The sequence below is a fragment of the Physeter macrocephalus genome, chromosome 7 (assembly GCF_002837175.3).
Source record: "Physeter macrocephalus isolate SW-GA chromosome 7, ASM283717v5, whole genome shotgun sequence".
NCBI lineage: Eukaryota > Metazoa > Chordata > Mammalia > Artiodactyla > Physeteridae > Physeter > Physeter macrocephalus.
In genome coordinates, this window is record NC_041220.1 from 1196144 (window position 1) to 1209525 (window position 13382).

The 13382-nt window shown below is 40.0% G+C and overlaps 1 protein-coding gene across 3 annotated transcripts in view; it reads right to left on the reverse strand.

Annotated features, from left to right (window-relative positions):
- PDGFC (platelet derived growth factor C) overlaps positions 1 to 13382 on the reverse strand; it is a 224432-nt gene that overhangs the window by 31331 nt on the left and 179719 nt on the right. The window lies entirely within an intron of this gene.

Consider the following 13382-nt stretch of genomic DNA (forward strand, 5'->3'; position numbering starts at 1 on the left):
ACTTCTTTTTGACACAGGAGAAATAACAGCCTACTTGTATGCTGAGGGCCGTGGGCCAATAAAAAGTCAAAAACATGAAGATGGTGCAAGAGAGAGAGGGGGGTGCTGGAGCCCCCCTAGTAGATGCAGAGAAGAGGGAGGGGTCAGGCAGGCACGGGCTCCCCAGGGTTCCCCCAAGGCTGCAGGACGGAGGGCCAGGTGGGCAAAGAGCAGGGTGAGAGCTCGGGATCGCTGGTCTTCTTGTGAAACAGGAAGCAGAAGCATATCTTCTGGGAGCGAGGAAAGAGGACAAGACGCTCGAGGCTTTAAAAGAAGATACTGTCTAGTGGAGTTGTGGAGAGTGGGACGGAGGGCAGACAACGAAGGTGCAGAATCATTGCCCAGCAGCACAAGAGAATGTGCGAATCTAACCTAAATGCAGCGATTATCGTACTGAGTGAAGTCACTCAGACAGAGAAAGACAAATACCACATGACATCACTCATATGTGGAACCTAAAATATGACACAAAGGAACTTATCTGCGAAACAGAAACAGACTTACAGACACAGAGAACAGACTTGTGGTTGCCAAGGGGGAGGGGGGAGGGAGGGATGGAGTGGGAGTTCGGGATTCGCAGATGCGGACTAGTATGTATAGGATGGATAAGCACCAGGGTCCTACTGTACAGCACAGGGAACTATATTCAGTATTCGGTGACAAACCGTAATGGAAAAGAATATATATGTTTAACTGAATCACTTTGCGGCACAGCAGAAATTAGCACAACACTGTAAATCAACTATACTTCAATAGAATAGTAAAATAAAATAAAATAAAATAAAAGCACGTCAGTCAGAATGACAACAGGGTTTCCTTCCTGGACTCCATGAAGGGTGTGGGGCATGATCTTGTGGTTGGGTGTTTCCAGAGCTTTCTTACGTCAGGTGCCTTTGCCAAAAGTCAACAGTAAGGGGTCAAAAGTAGGCACATACTGGGCTGATATGGGTGGAGACCAGCCCGGAGCAAACGCTGAGCAGAGAGGACACAAAGAAATGGTTAACTCAGGGAAGAACGTCACGGGTCCAGAATCACTGCACCCTCCCAGGTGCCCTGAGCTTCAGAATGCTGTCACTGAGGCCCTTTCAGAACTTGACTAAGAGTCAACACGAGTTGAAGCTTATCTATTTTAGAGATTTTTAATGACAAGCTGATACAAGAAGTTTTTATGAAAACATTCATTTCAGTATCAGAAACTCAGCCAGGCCCAGACCCCTTAAGTGAATTGAGCATCTGGCTAATTTAGTCATCACTGTGAGTTCAACGTTACCTCTTATTCAATGTGAAAAAATGCTGAAATTCAATTTCTAATTTTAATCGTTTTCTAACCAATTCACTTCAAAGAAGGGTATCTGGTTAAAAGTATTAACTTCATGGCAAACTTGAAACTTTGAACCTAAGCAGTATAATTTGAGATAAATCAGCTTTAAAGACTTTCACTTGAGTCTGATCACATGAATATTCATGCAGTGAACACGATGCCACTTGTTTTGGTCTGTGTTTCACAAATGGTTACTTTAAAACGATTTATCTTCCTAAATGTCTTTCCTAGTCACTGATGTGGAAATACTTTCCTGCTTCTGATGATTTTATGCAGAATATATGGAAATAATTACATAGTGGTCCCAGAAAAACTGTGGTTTAGATGCTCTGATCAGCTGTCATCTCAGCCTGTGCTACTGCGACTCACAGTCTAGGAAGTGGTTAGTTTTGTTCTGGGGTTGAAAGTATAGAATTATGTATTTATTGATGCTGGGCTAACCTCCTTCTTTGATATTCAGAGCAGGGCATAATCCTGTATCCACTGAGTAAAGCAGTTTCTCAGAGAACTTTGGAAATACTTGGGCTTTACTGAGTGCACTCCTGCCACCTGAAAGCACTGATTTCCTGTGCTAGCCAAGCTGGATGAAGTTGGTCAGATGGGAGGTTTTCCCTCTAACCCAACACAGAGTGCAGACAGAAGAAAGTAGGAATCTTAAACAGCAGTCCAGAAGAGAAGTTTTTCTGATTTCACTAAAGAGTAATGTACAAAATAAGGGTAAGGCCCACATTTCTTCACTTGAAAACTATGTACTCTGAAATGGTCAATGATGTACACATTGGCTTTTTAAAATATTTATATAAAATTTTACGTAAGACAAGAGACTCAGAGAAACCAAAAGTATCTACGCGGGATGGGGGTAAAAAGGTTGGTTATGAGTACAAAATACAATACAACCACCAGAAGGCGGTGGGCTTTTTGCAAGCTCTTCATGGACATAAGTACACACACACGCACACCATCTAGAACCACTGACGTTTCTCTCACTGAAAATTAGGTCACTTAAGGTGTGGCTAACAAACAGAGAAACTGAAGAAGCTGAGGGTTTACAGCATCTGGAGCAGTGAATATAGGAGACATCACTTAAGACTGGAAAAGATATTTTGAGGCAACGCAGCATCATGGAAAGAACATGGAATTTTGAATCCAAAAATCTAGGCATGGACCTGGATCCACCCTGTATTATTTGTAGTGTGATCATTAGCAAATCATTTATTTTCTCTGTGTTTTAGAGTATTTGTCTATGTGCCATGGATAATAATAATACATAAGCTACCTAATTTACTGGGTTGGTTTGAAGCTCAAATCAGATAATGTGCATAAATGTATTTCATAAGCTAACAGGTGATTATGCATTGCTAGTGATGGAGAAAGTCATAAAATTACTGCACGCAGTTTCAAAGGAAAGATTAGGACCAGTAAGAGGGAGTTAAGAGAGCAAAGATTTTTGTTTAATATAAAAAGGAAATTTCTAAAAACAATACTGTTTAAAAGCAGAGTGGCCTCGACAGCTTAAAAGACAATGAATTCATAAGTTTTGCATCAAAGTCACACAGTCATTTTTTTGGGAAACAAAAAATTTTTGAACCAGATGGAAGTTATGCAAAATTAATATATAGGGGTCCTCCGTGTATGAAACTCTATGAACTTGGTTAGAGTAAAAATATTCAAATATTAATAATACAAAGAATTTTTGCCCTAAGTCGGCCACCAGGAGCCATCGCTTTGTGTCCTGCAAATCCTACTCACCCCAAAGTTTCTAAATAAAAATACTAAGTTCAAGAAGTAAGCACAGGAATTTGCACCAATTACTTATTGAGATTTTAAAAATCACAGTTGCCTGTGCTAAAATAAACATGTTAATGCATGTAAAAGTATTGTGTGACTGGAAACTTACATGATATTAACCTAGGTATAGATACTATGGTGCTTTACTAAGAAGTGAGGAATTTAGTTAATTAACAGGGTAGGAACTTGGACATTTTTATATTACTTCATATAGCCTGAATCTTTTTTCCTGTCTCGCTTTTAAATTTTAGTTCCTAAGTAAGCATCAGTCTCACACCTTGAAAGTGACAGTGATTTCCTGGGCAAGCCACCAAGGTTTTTCCCAGGATCAGCATCCTGAATGGGCCCAGGGCTATGCCTCCCTGGCTTCAATCTCCAGGACTTGATTTATTTACAACAGAATACAGAGGCTGGCATCTTTCCAGCCAGTGCTACTCATGACGGTGCTATTGGCTGACATGGGAACACCTGCCTGCCACCAGAACACCCATGAAAGATGTTATCTATCACTCATTCATCCGCTGAAAATTTTGGAGTGCTTTCTATGAGCCAGGTACCCTGCTAGGAAGTGAGACCACAATAGCGACTAAGACGGTTGTGCAGGGCAAGGCATTTAGATGAACTGTAGTGATCCCTGCACAAAACAAAAAGTATCATTATTATGGTTTACATTCAATTTGTGATACCGTAAAAATTAATAAACAGAAACCTCAATTAAAATAGAGTCACAGGGCCGGAAGAAGGAAGTCTCATGCCCTATAACTAGCCTAGCCCAGCAGAAAGAAGAGGACTCCCCTGCTCGCCTGGCAAGAGCTCAGCCAACGAAAAGCCAAGACACTTTGGAACTCTCGGCTCGTCCAATGGTCTCTGGGCTTACTACAGCCCTCGCAGCCTCCTGTCCCCTCTTTAAAAGAGGTCTACTCTCCTTGCTGTGCAGGCACCTGCGTGTGCCTTGCCAAGGTTGCAGAACCCCAGTTGCAATTCTTTGGTGATCCCCAATACATCCGTATTTGCTGCAGAACTAAGGAAGTCTCATGCCCTACAACTAGCCTAGCCCACAGGAAGAAAAAAGTCTATTTGTTTTAGATCAACAAAACATTTATAAGGAACTTTGAAATTTAAAAATGACCACATTGAGTTTGACGTGCCGTTAAAACTTCTAAGCCAAGAGGCCTCGAAACTGAATTTTCTTTTTTATCAAGAGTATAGTAACAACAGCTTTAGGGAAGCCAAAAGCCAAACAGGAAATAATGTGAAAAATGAAACAAAATGACCTAATTAGTAAGGGTTATTTAAAATAAGGCTTGAGTTCTAAAGAATTGACTCACATGTTGACTGGGGGAAAAATCTGCTAAATACAAAGCTGTGCCAACAAAGATTTTATAGCCGCTAAAGAAATCTTAAAAACAAAGGTTTGCATATTAATTATTTAGCTTTAATTATTAACTATTATGTAATGCCCAACAGAATTGTTCTAAAAGTAGTAAAATATGTCAGTAGCAGTAACTTTACACAGATGCAATACAAAGGCAAGTCTTAAAACAAATTAAAACTGTGCATTCACTACATGGTACATATAGCTACGGTAGCGACAATGTAATACCCTGTCTGCCTTGGGCCTGAAAGCCTAATCTCCATTTGGCCATCAACTTTCAAATCTATTCTAGGAAGGCCTGGAAACTTTGTACGCCTAATGAAACCCTCCCGTTTATTATTCATAGAGATCAAAAGGGGTATGTGAAAAGCAGTTTCACCATGGTTAACATCTGTAAATATTTCCTCTCGATCCCAAGGGTCAAGAAGAAAAGTCTAGCATCTTTGCCCATACTTAAAACAAATGTGGCAAGAGACTGAAATTCTTAATGTTCTCAAAGGTGGAGCATTGATAGGAAAAGGATTCCCTAAGTATTAATATCTGTATGATTTAGATATGGATAAAAGATTGAAAAAATACAGATTTCATTGGAGCCATAATCCAAATATATAAAGAAAAATACAATTGTCATGAATACACCTTACTCAGAGTAAGAATAAAATGGCAACGCTGTGGGATGCTTGAGACAATCTGGAATTGAATTAAGACCTAAAAGCCACACTCCACGCAAAATATCTTGCTTTAATTATTTAGCATCGCATAGGACGTTGTTCTGAAAGTAATAAAAGATGTTAGTAGCAGTCACCTTACACAGATGCAAGACAAAGGTAAAAACTACAGAGGAGGAGGTTTAAAAACAAAACCCAACACATCAAAATTAGAAAAACTCAGATGAGCAGGGAAACCGAAGAGCTCACGTGCGCAGAGAAATATTTTGAAACTAAAGCCATCTTCCAAGCAAAATGTCTCAACTGAGTGACAAGTTATTTTTACCGAAAGTGCTTTATCTTCAAGCAGAAGTGTCATTAATACACAGAGAGTAAATACCATGAAAGGCCCCATTTCATGTCACGGGCACAGCTCAGGAAGCCCAGAGACCCGTCTGAACCATGAAAAACGGTGCTTTCCAAAACCTTTCATCTGTGTTTCCAGTTGGACCGTGGACGGCACAGAGAACCAATTCAAGCCCCATCTTCATGAGTCGGCCCTGAGACAGCTTCCCATCCCAGCTCCAGCCTCTGCTCTGGCGTCACTGAAAACTCACAGAGGACTGCAGCGTGTGCAAGAAGCCATGTCCTTCCCCCGTGCTGACGGCCGTCCGCACCAAACAGTCGCGGGGGACAGGTGGGTCCTGGACTGCTGATTCAGAAACTGCTAAGTGAACCCTAAATTCCTGCACTAGAAGATGGATGAGCTCTTCAAAAGCCAAGCGCGGAAGCAAACTAAGCCAATAGTGCATCATCGCAAACAAGCTGTGCATTTAAATACCGTAGGCTACAGGGAGGCATTCAAGCCATGGGTCCTATCGTCATTCAGGTGTCAGTACAATTCTGAGAAGTCACCATCAAGCACAGTCTCCCAAAGGAGGAACTTTTCAATGGGTCAACACTGATGAAAGACCTTGAGTCTCCCTTTCCCACAATCCATGGGACATTTTGCTGGGGAGCACGGAAAGCGTTCTTTACCATCAATTTCGGGGATTTTAAGAACGAATTCTTAACATATTTTAGCATCACATGGTACTTGCCCAGGAAGGTGAGTAAAATGGTCCAAAGGCCTACTCTTCCATCTACAAGTGATGCGTCTTTTACAATCGAGGTCAGATCGCTCCAACTCAAGTTGTGACGTGTTTAGTGGGTTGTGAAACTGATTTAGTTATATTTAACTAGCATTCTTTAAAAAAAAGAAACGGAAGGCCAAAAAGTTGGGTTAACTTACAGAAGAGTTGAAAAACAAAACGAAACAACAACAACAAAATGGCATTTTCCCAAGTCAGGAAAGGGTAAGAAAGTATACACAAAATTCTGAAATACTAACTTTGAAAATAACAAAAGTCAAGCAGTTGTTTAGGATGAGGAGCACTTAGGAAGAGGAAAGAGAGAGAGAGAGAGAGAGAAAGAAAGAAAGAAAGGAAGGAAGGAAGGAAGAAAGAAAGAAAAAGAAGGATAGAAGGAAAAAAGAAAGAAGGAAAGAAAGAAAGAAAAAGAAAGGAAGAAAGAAAGAAAAAGGAAGGAAGGAGGGAGGGAGGAAAAGGAAAGCCTGCTCCACCATTACTTTGGTAAATATCTAATATTTTTCATAAGCTATTTTACGGTTTCAGTAAGATAAAAACATCTCTTCCTAAACCTTCGTCAGGAGTTCTCTATAAAGGATATCTCACTAGTCAGAAACTCACTCCTTCAAACGAAGTAACTTCCAGATGCCATGCTCTTCTCTGCAGCCTGAAAAACAGCCACGCTAAATCACAGGAAAAATTACGGAAGAGAATAAAAATGCATTAAATGTCTAATTTGTGCCAGGCGTGTTGTTCCCACTCTGACAGCCATAGGAAGACACAGTTACCACCTACCTGTCTACTGGCCACACTCACTTAATTTACGATTTCCCTATGACACACTACCAGGCAGTGTCAATATCAAAACTGAACAAAGGATGAGAGTCCTTATCTTAACTGACCTTCACTCAACTGGCCTCCTGATTCAGGTAGCTTTCCTATCACGCAAAGCACGCTGAACGCTGACGCCCGCAACTAACTGAACGCTACTGGCATCCTTCCTGCTCTTTCCAGTTGGATTCTACACCTACCAAGAGACAGCTGTATTGTTCCCCAGACTACTTCTATCAGTAGTACCTGTGACTGTAATGCTCCTTATTAAATATTATGTAACCCAGTCAAACAGAGCAGTTGTCTCTTTGAAAACTTAGGTAATTGGGAAGGATTCCATCCAAAATGAGTTACTATACAAAGTGGCTACTCAAGTAGGTATGAGAGAGAAAACGAGCCTTCAGGAGGGAAACCCTCACAACAGCTTAGTGGAATTCTGCACTTAGATTGCATTGAAAGCTACCTTTGACTTCTCATTTTTTACTTAAAGACATACAAACTGAAAGTCAATATTAAGGCATTACAGCTGTGATTTTTGAAAGAAATACAACAAGTTTCCAAGTAGCATATCCCTACTTAAATAAAAGGTCTTGGCTTAAATAAAAAGTAGTGAAGTTAAAATTAAATGCTTACAGGATAAACAACAAGGTCCTACTGTGCCGCACAGGAAACTATATTCAACGTCCTGTGATGAACCATCATGGAGAAGAATAGGAAGAAGTTATACATCTATATCTACATATCTATATGTATAACTGGATTACCTTGCTGTACACCAGAAACTAACAGAGCGTTGTAAATCAACTATACTTCAATAAAATAAATTTTAAAAAATTTAAACATTTAGAAGATTAAATGCTTACAGAATATGTGTATCATTGTTAGAACTCTCCTTCTGAGCTCTCTATCAACTAATGGACGAGCTATCAGCCCCCAGCGCATTCAGGAGCTGCATTCCACAGAATTCTAAAAGTAAAAAATACCTGGAAAATATCACATGTTACTCTATTTTGCTTTCGTAATAGTTTAACTTTTACATATTGTACAGTTACGTTGACTATGTAAATACTCCCACATACCATACCTGTTGGAACCGCAATATACAGATTTCGCACGAGAAGAGACCTAGTAGCACTGAAGTCATCAATCTCTTCTGGAGAGATGAAGGGCTTTTAAGGCAATCAGTTCTGAATCTTGACATCAGTTTAAAGCTACAGATTATACCTTGAGCTCTCAGCATCCTAAAACTTCATTAATCTCTGTCTCAGAGGCAGCAGACCCTTATTCATGGATTTATTTATAGTGACTATTTACGTTTCATACGTTCACTCTGAATCCCACATCCAGAGGGGTGATTTGTGGTATTACTTTTGATTTTATAAGCTTTAATCTATGATAGATGTTCCACTCTAAAATGCTGCAAGGGACTTCCCTGGCGGTCCAGTGGTTAAGACTTCACCTTCCAATGCAGGGGGTGCGGGTTCGATCCCTGGTCAGGGAGCTAAGATCCCACATGCATCGGGGCCAAAAAAAACAAAACATAAAACAAATAAAATGCTGCAAAAACGGTTCTGCACCGCACTACAGAATTTCAGATGAAGGTTATAAGATCACCTAGTTCAGACAGAAATTCTTCTCATGACCGAAGCTGATGTTCTGAAGCCATTTCATGATACAAAAATATGTGCTCTTTCTTGATTGAGCCATCTTAAAAACTGTCTGTTAATCAAATGTCCTTTTAGCTTTTATTTCTAAAAGTCTTTTCATATAGCACCTTCGTGTAATATCTACTACGGTGTTGTGTATTTTCAGTCAAAAATTTCTTCTTGAGGTCGGTGGGCTGTAACAGTGTCACTTGCTAAGTTGTGATATTGTTCTATGTACGGTCATGCACGAAGCTACCCTTGGGGAAAACCAGGTGAAGGGTGTACAGGACCTTTCTTACAGATGAATGTCAATTTACAGCTATCTCAAAATAAAATGTTAAAAAAGTTCTTATTGAGCAAAAGTTGATTAGGGGATATCACGGACTAGGGTTGAAATTCATGGGTTGACTATCATTTTTTCCTGTTTATTTGGTCTGAACCTTAGGCAAGCTGCATTCTTTCTGGGCATGCTTCCTCACAGGTAAAATGGGAATCATTTCCCATAGTTATTATAAAGAATAAATGAGGGAATTCCCTGGTGGTCCAGTGGTTAGGACTCGGTGCTTTCGCTGCCGGGGCCTGGCTTCCACCCCTGGCTGGGGAACTAAGATAGATCAGGCTGTGGTGTGCATCCAAAAGAAAGAAACGAGATGACATATATCAAGAATCCAATACAGCAGCAGATGGCACAGAAATGGTTCGTGCTACGATTATTCATGCTGGTAGACTGGAGTTTTTAAAATCAGCTTGATACAAAATTGCAGTGAAAATACAAAATTCCATCGACCTTCAGGTCAAACGACTGAACCCTTTTACTTAAGCTAAATTGCCGCACCTCACAATATAAAGAAGTGAAAACCAGATGCATGAGGGCCCCAACGGAAGGTCCAAGACGGTGCTTTCGAAGAGTTAAATTTCCTTAAATTGCTCAAGCGTGGAATGATGTACGCCATTTATGGCAGGCCAGGGGGCAACAGTGAAGGCTTTTTATGTAGCAAGGAATTCTCTCGGAAGAGAAAACATCAGCTGAGGAGAAACGAAAAGCAGGATTCCAAGATTTGGGGAGACCAATTTAAATACGCAGTAGGAACGCACAATTCTCAATCGGTATCATCACCATTATAGACTTCAGTCAAACGTACCCTTCCTGACATCGAGTCACAAAATATGAAACTTTTCTGGAGTTCCACGAGGTGACTGAGCAGCACGGAAACATTAAATTCAGGGCAAAGTCAGTTCCCCGCAGAAGACCAAGTCTGAAAGGGATCCCCCGACTTTAAAACAAAACACTGCAGGCCTGGGTGGATTTGAGAGTTCTTTGTATTACTTTTACCAGTAATGGGATTAGAATACCACAAAGCATCACTCATCATATTCCAAAAAGAAAGGAAAAACATTTCTGTCAGAATGTTTGAGATGACTTCTACAGAATCGCATCCAAAAGATGTGTCATATATTTTCGCATTGCCTCTCTCAAGCACGGGAAGTCAAGTTCTGGCATGCAGTGTCTTTCTGTTTCTGGAACAACTCTGTGTATTTCACATGTCTTCTCCTAAAACGACTAATTATACTTAATGCTATTTCATTAACTTACACCCGGCGGGAAAATGCCTTTATTTTCAAGCTGTATCAGAATGTTATTCTTCTGGAAAAAGGCATTTCCTCTTTAGCGACCGTGTGAAATTTAAAAGCACAATTTTCAGAGACGGTATTAAGACACTCGCACAGGCTGACCTGGAGCTATCCATGCTTACTTCCTAGTCCGATCTCAGATTTTATTTTAGAGTCTTAAGATAATTGCCACTTCAATGCCTTTTCTATTATTCTGCCAAAGGAAAAAAATAAAAGTTTTTAATAGACACCTCAGCTTTCTTAAGCAACCCTGCTTTGGGAGTACTTAAAATAATTCATATAGTATTTTAAGGCAGATGACAGCCTTAATCCAGCTTCTGAAGAACTACCTGCAGTGGAAAAACACCGGGAAAGGTACGAGGCAGGTATTTCCATAATAGTGGAAGTTTTACTTCCACTGAAGTTAAGTAAATAGTGTTAGTTTTACTCACACTAAAACAGAAGCTGACTTAACTTTTTAAAAAAACTTTTTATGTTATATTGGAGGAGAGTTGATTAACAATGTTGTGTCAGTTTCAGGTGTACAGAGGGGTGATTCAGTCACACATATATATGTATCTATTCTCTTTCAAACTATTTTCTCATTTAGCTTATTACAGAATATTGAGCTGAGGTCTCTGTGCTATACAGCAGGTCCCATTTTAAATAGAGCAGTGTGTACAGTGTGTACTTCAATTTATCTTACTGAAGTATAGCCGATTGGCAATGTTGTGTTAATTCCTGTTGTACAGCAAAGTGATTCAGTTATGCACATACATTCATTCTTCTTCATATTCTTTTCCATTATCATTTAAAAACTGACTCACTTCTCTAAAGTGGAAACACCCAGGCAGATGCAGGACCTCTGTTCTGGGGTCGTCAAGACACCAAGACATTTAGGTGCCTGAATTTCCTCTCTGTTCACCGGGCCTTTAGTGCCCTCCAAGGAGCCACCCGGCAGACAGCTGCGAAATGGCATGCCCTATGCACATTAGTGCTTACATGAGCGTTTCCTCTTTCGTTCATTTCAAATCTTACCAAATGTCTGCTATGTTTCAGACACTGTGCACAAATTGCAAAATTTCAAGCTAAAAATGCTCTGGGTCTTTTTTATTTCAGTGGGATTCACTGAGTAGGTGCTTCATAGGAGACTTTCAGTGGAGTCTTGGTCACCTTGTTATGCTTGTTTTCCAACTTCATTTTCCTATTTCTTTGTATCAATTTTAGCCTTCAAAGTTTCCTTCATGATGAAATTCTTTGGAGCTGAAAAGATTGCTAGGGTACTTACAGGCAACTGTGATTTTTCAATAGCAATTGAATTTGATGGATAAGTGAAATTATCAACTCCATCGGCATCTTTACACCTTTTTTTTTTTGGTAACATTGCCTTTACTTTGAATGTGACTTTTAAAGGAGCTTATATGTCTTGCTTGCATTTTAAAGGTAAGTGTGTGGAGAAAGTACAATAACCCTCAATATTGATTACCACTATCATTTTTACAACATTGGCAAATTCTAGTTCACCAGCTTCTCAAAGTTCCTAAACAAGCCATGACATCGTAATCGGCAGAAACAAAACTTAGGTGTTTTACCAGGAAACATTTGCTTTTCCCTCCTCAGTGATCTTCCTAATATATTTCCCAAACCAGCGCAGAAGCAGCCTGGCTTTAACTAGAGTGAGGAAAACCCTACTTAACATCCTCACTTCTCTGAGTCATAATCTGTAAAATGGTGGTAATACCGCAGTATGGGGATTCAATGACATAAAAGCGCCCATCAAGCCGTCAACACGTGTTCATTCTCTTCTGCCTGATTCAACTACTTCCAAGATGACATCCTTGAGCACCTCCTTTCCAAAATATGTTTAAAATATCCTTGACTTTCAAAAATTAACTTCTGCACAGGGAACTACACTTGACATTTTATAAGAATAAGGGAAAAGAATCTGAAAAAGAATACACACACACACACACGCACACACACATAACTGAATCACTGCGCTGTACCCTGAAATTAGCACGACATTGTAAATCAACTATACTTCAATTAAAAGAAAAATCGACCTCTTCAGAAGTACATAACACTAATCACACCGACCCTTTAGTTTTGTTCTAAGACGGTCAGAGGATGTAAAAATGGAAGGTTATATGATATATAAAATCAGGTTCATGTGGTTTTAAGGTAATCTTCAATAAATAACAATACAAGTATGTCATCTTAGTTAAAGGAATAGGTAAAAATTTTTAAGTTCTGGGTTTAATGTTTGAAGCATTGAGATACTTTAATAGCATAACAAATAAGTGAATATTTGAAGACTCTTCTTAATGATAGCATTTTCTCAAATGTATGGATCCTATGAGCTGTTTGGTTAAAACTGACACGCATAAAGAATGAATCGCGTCTTCTTTATCCGTTCATCTCTCGTTGGACATTTAGGTTGCTTCCATGTCCTGGCTATTGTAAATAGAGCTGCAATGAACACTGGGGTACGTGACTCTTTTTGAATTATGGTTTTCTCAGGGTATATGCCCAGGAGTGGGATTGCTGGGTCGTATAGTAGCTCTATTTGTAGTTTTTTAAGGAACCTCCATACTGCTCTCCATAGTGGCTGTATCAATTTACATTCCCACCGGCAGTGCAAGAGGGTTCCCTTTTCTCCACACCCTCTCCAGCATTTATTGTTTGTAGATTTTTTGATGATGGCCATTCTGACTGGTGTGAGGTGATACCTCTTTTCTCTAATAGTTAGTGATGTTGAGTACCCTTTCATGTGCCTCTTGGCCATCTGTATGTGTTCTTTGGAGAAATGTCTATTTAGGACGAATTGGGCAATTAGGATTGACGTATATACACTACCATGTGTAAAACAGACAGCTAGTGGGAACCTGCTGTACAGCACCGGAGGCTCAGCCCGGTGCTCTGTGATGACCTAGATGGGGCGGGGGGGGGGGGGGATGGTGGGGGAGGGGGGTCTAAGAGGGAGGGGGTATGTGTATA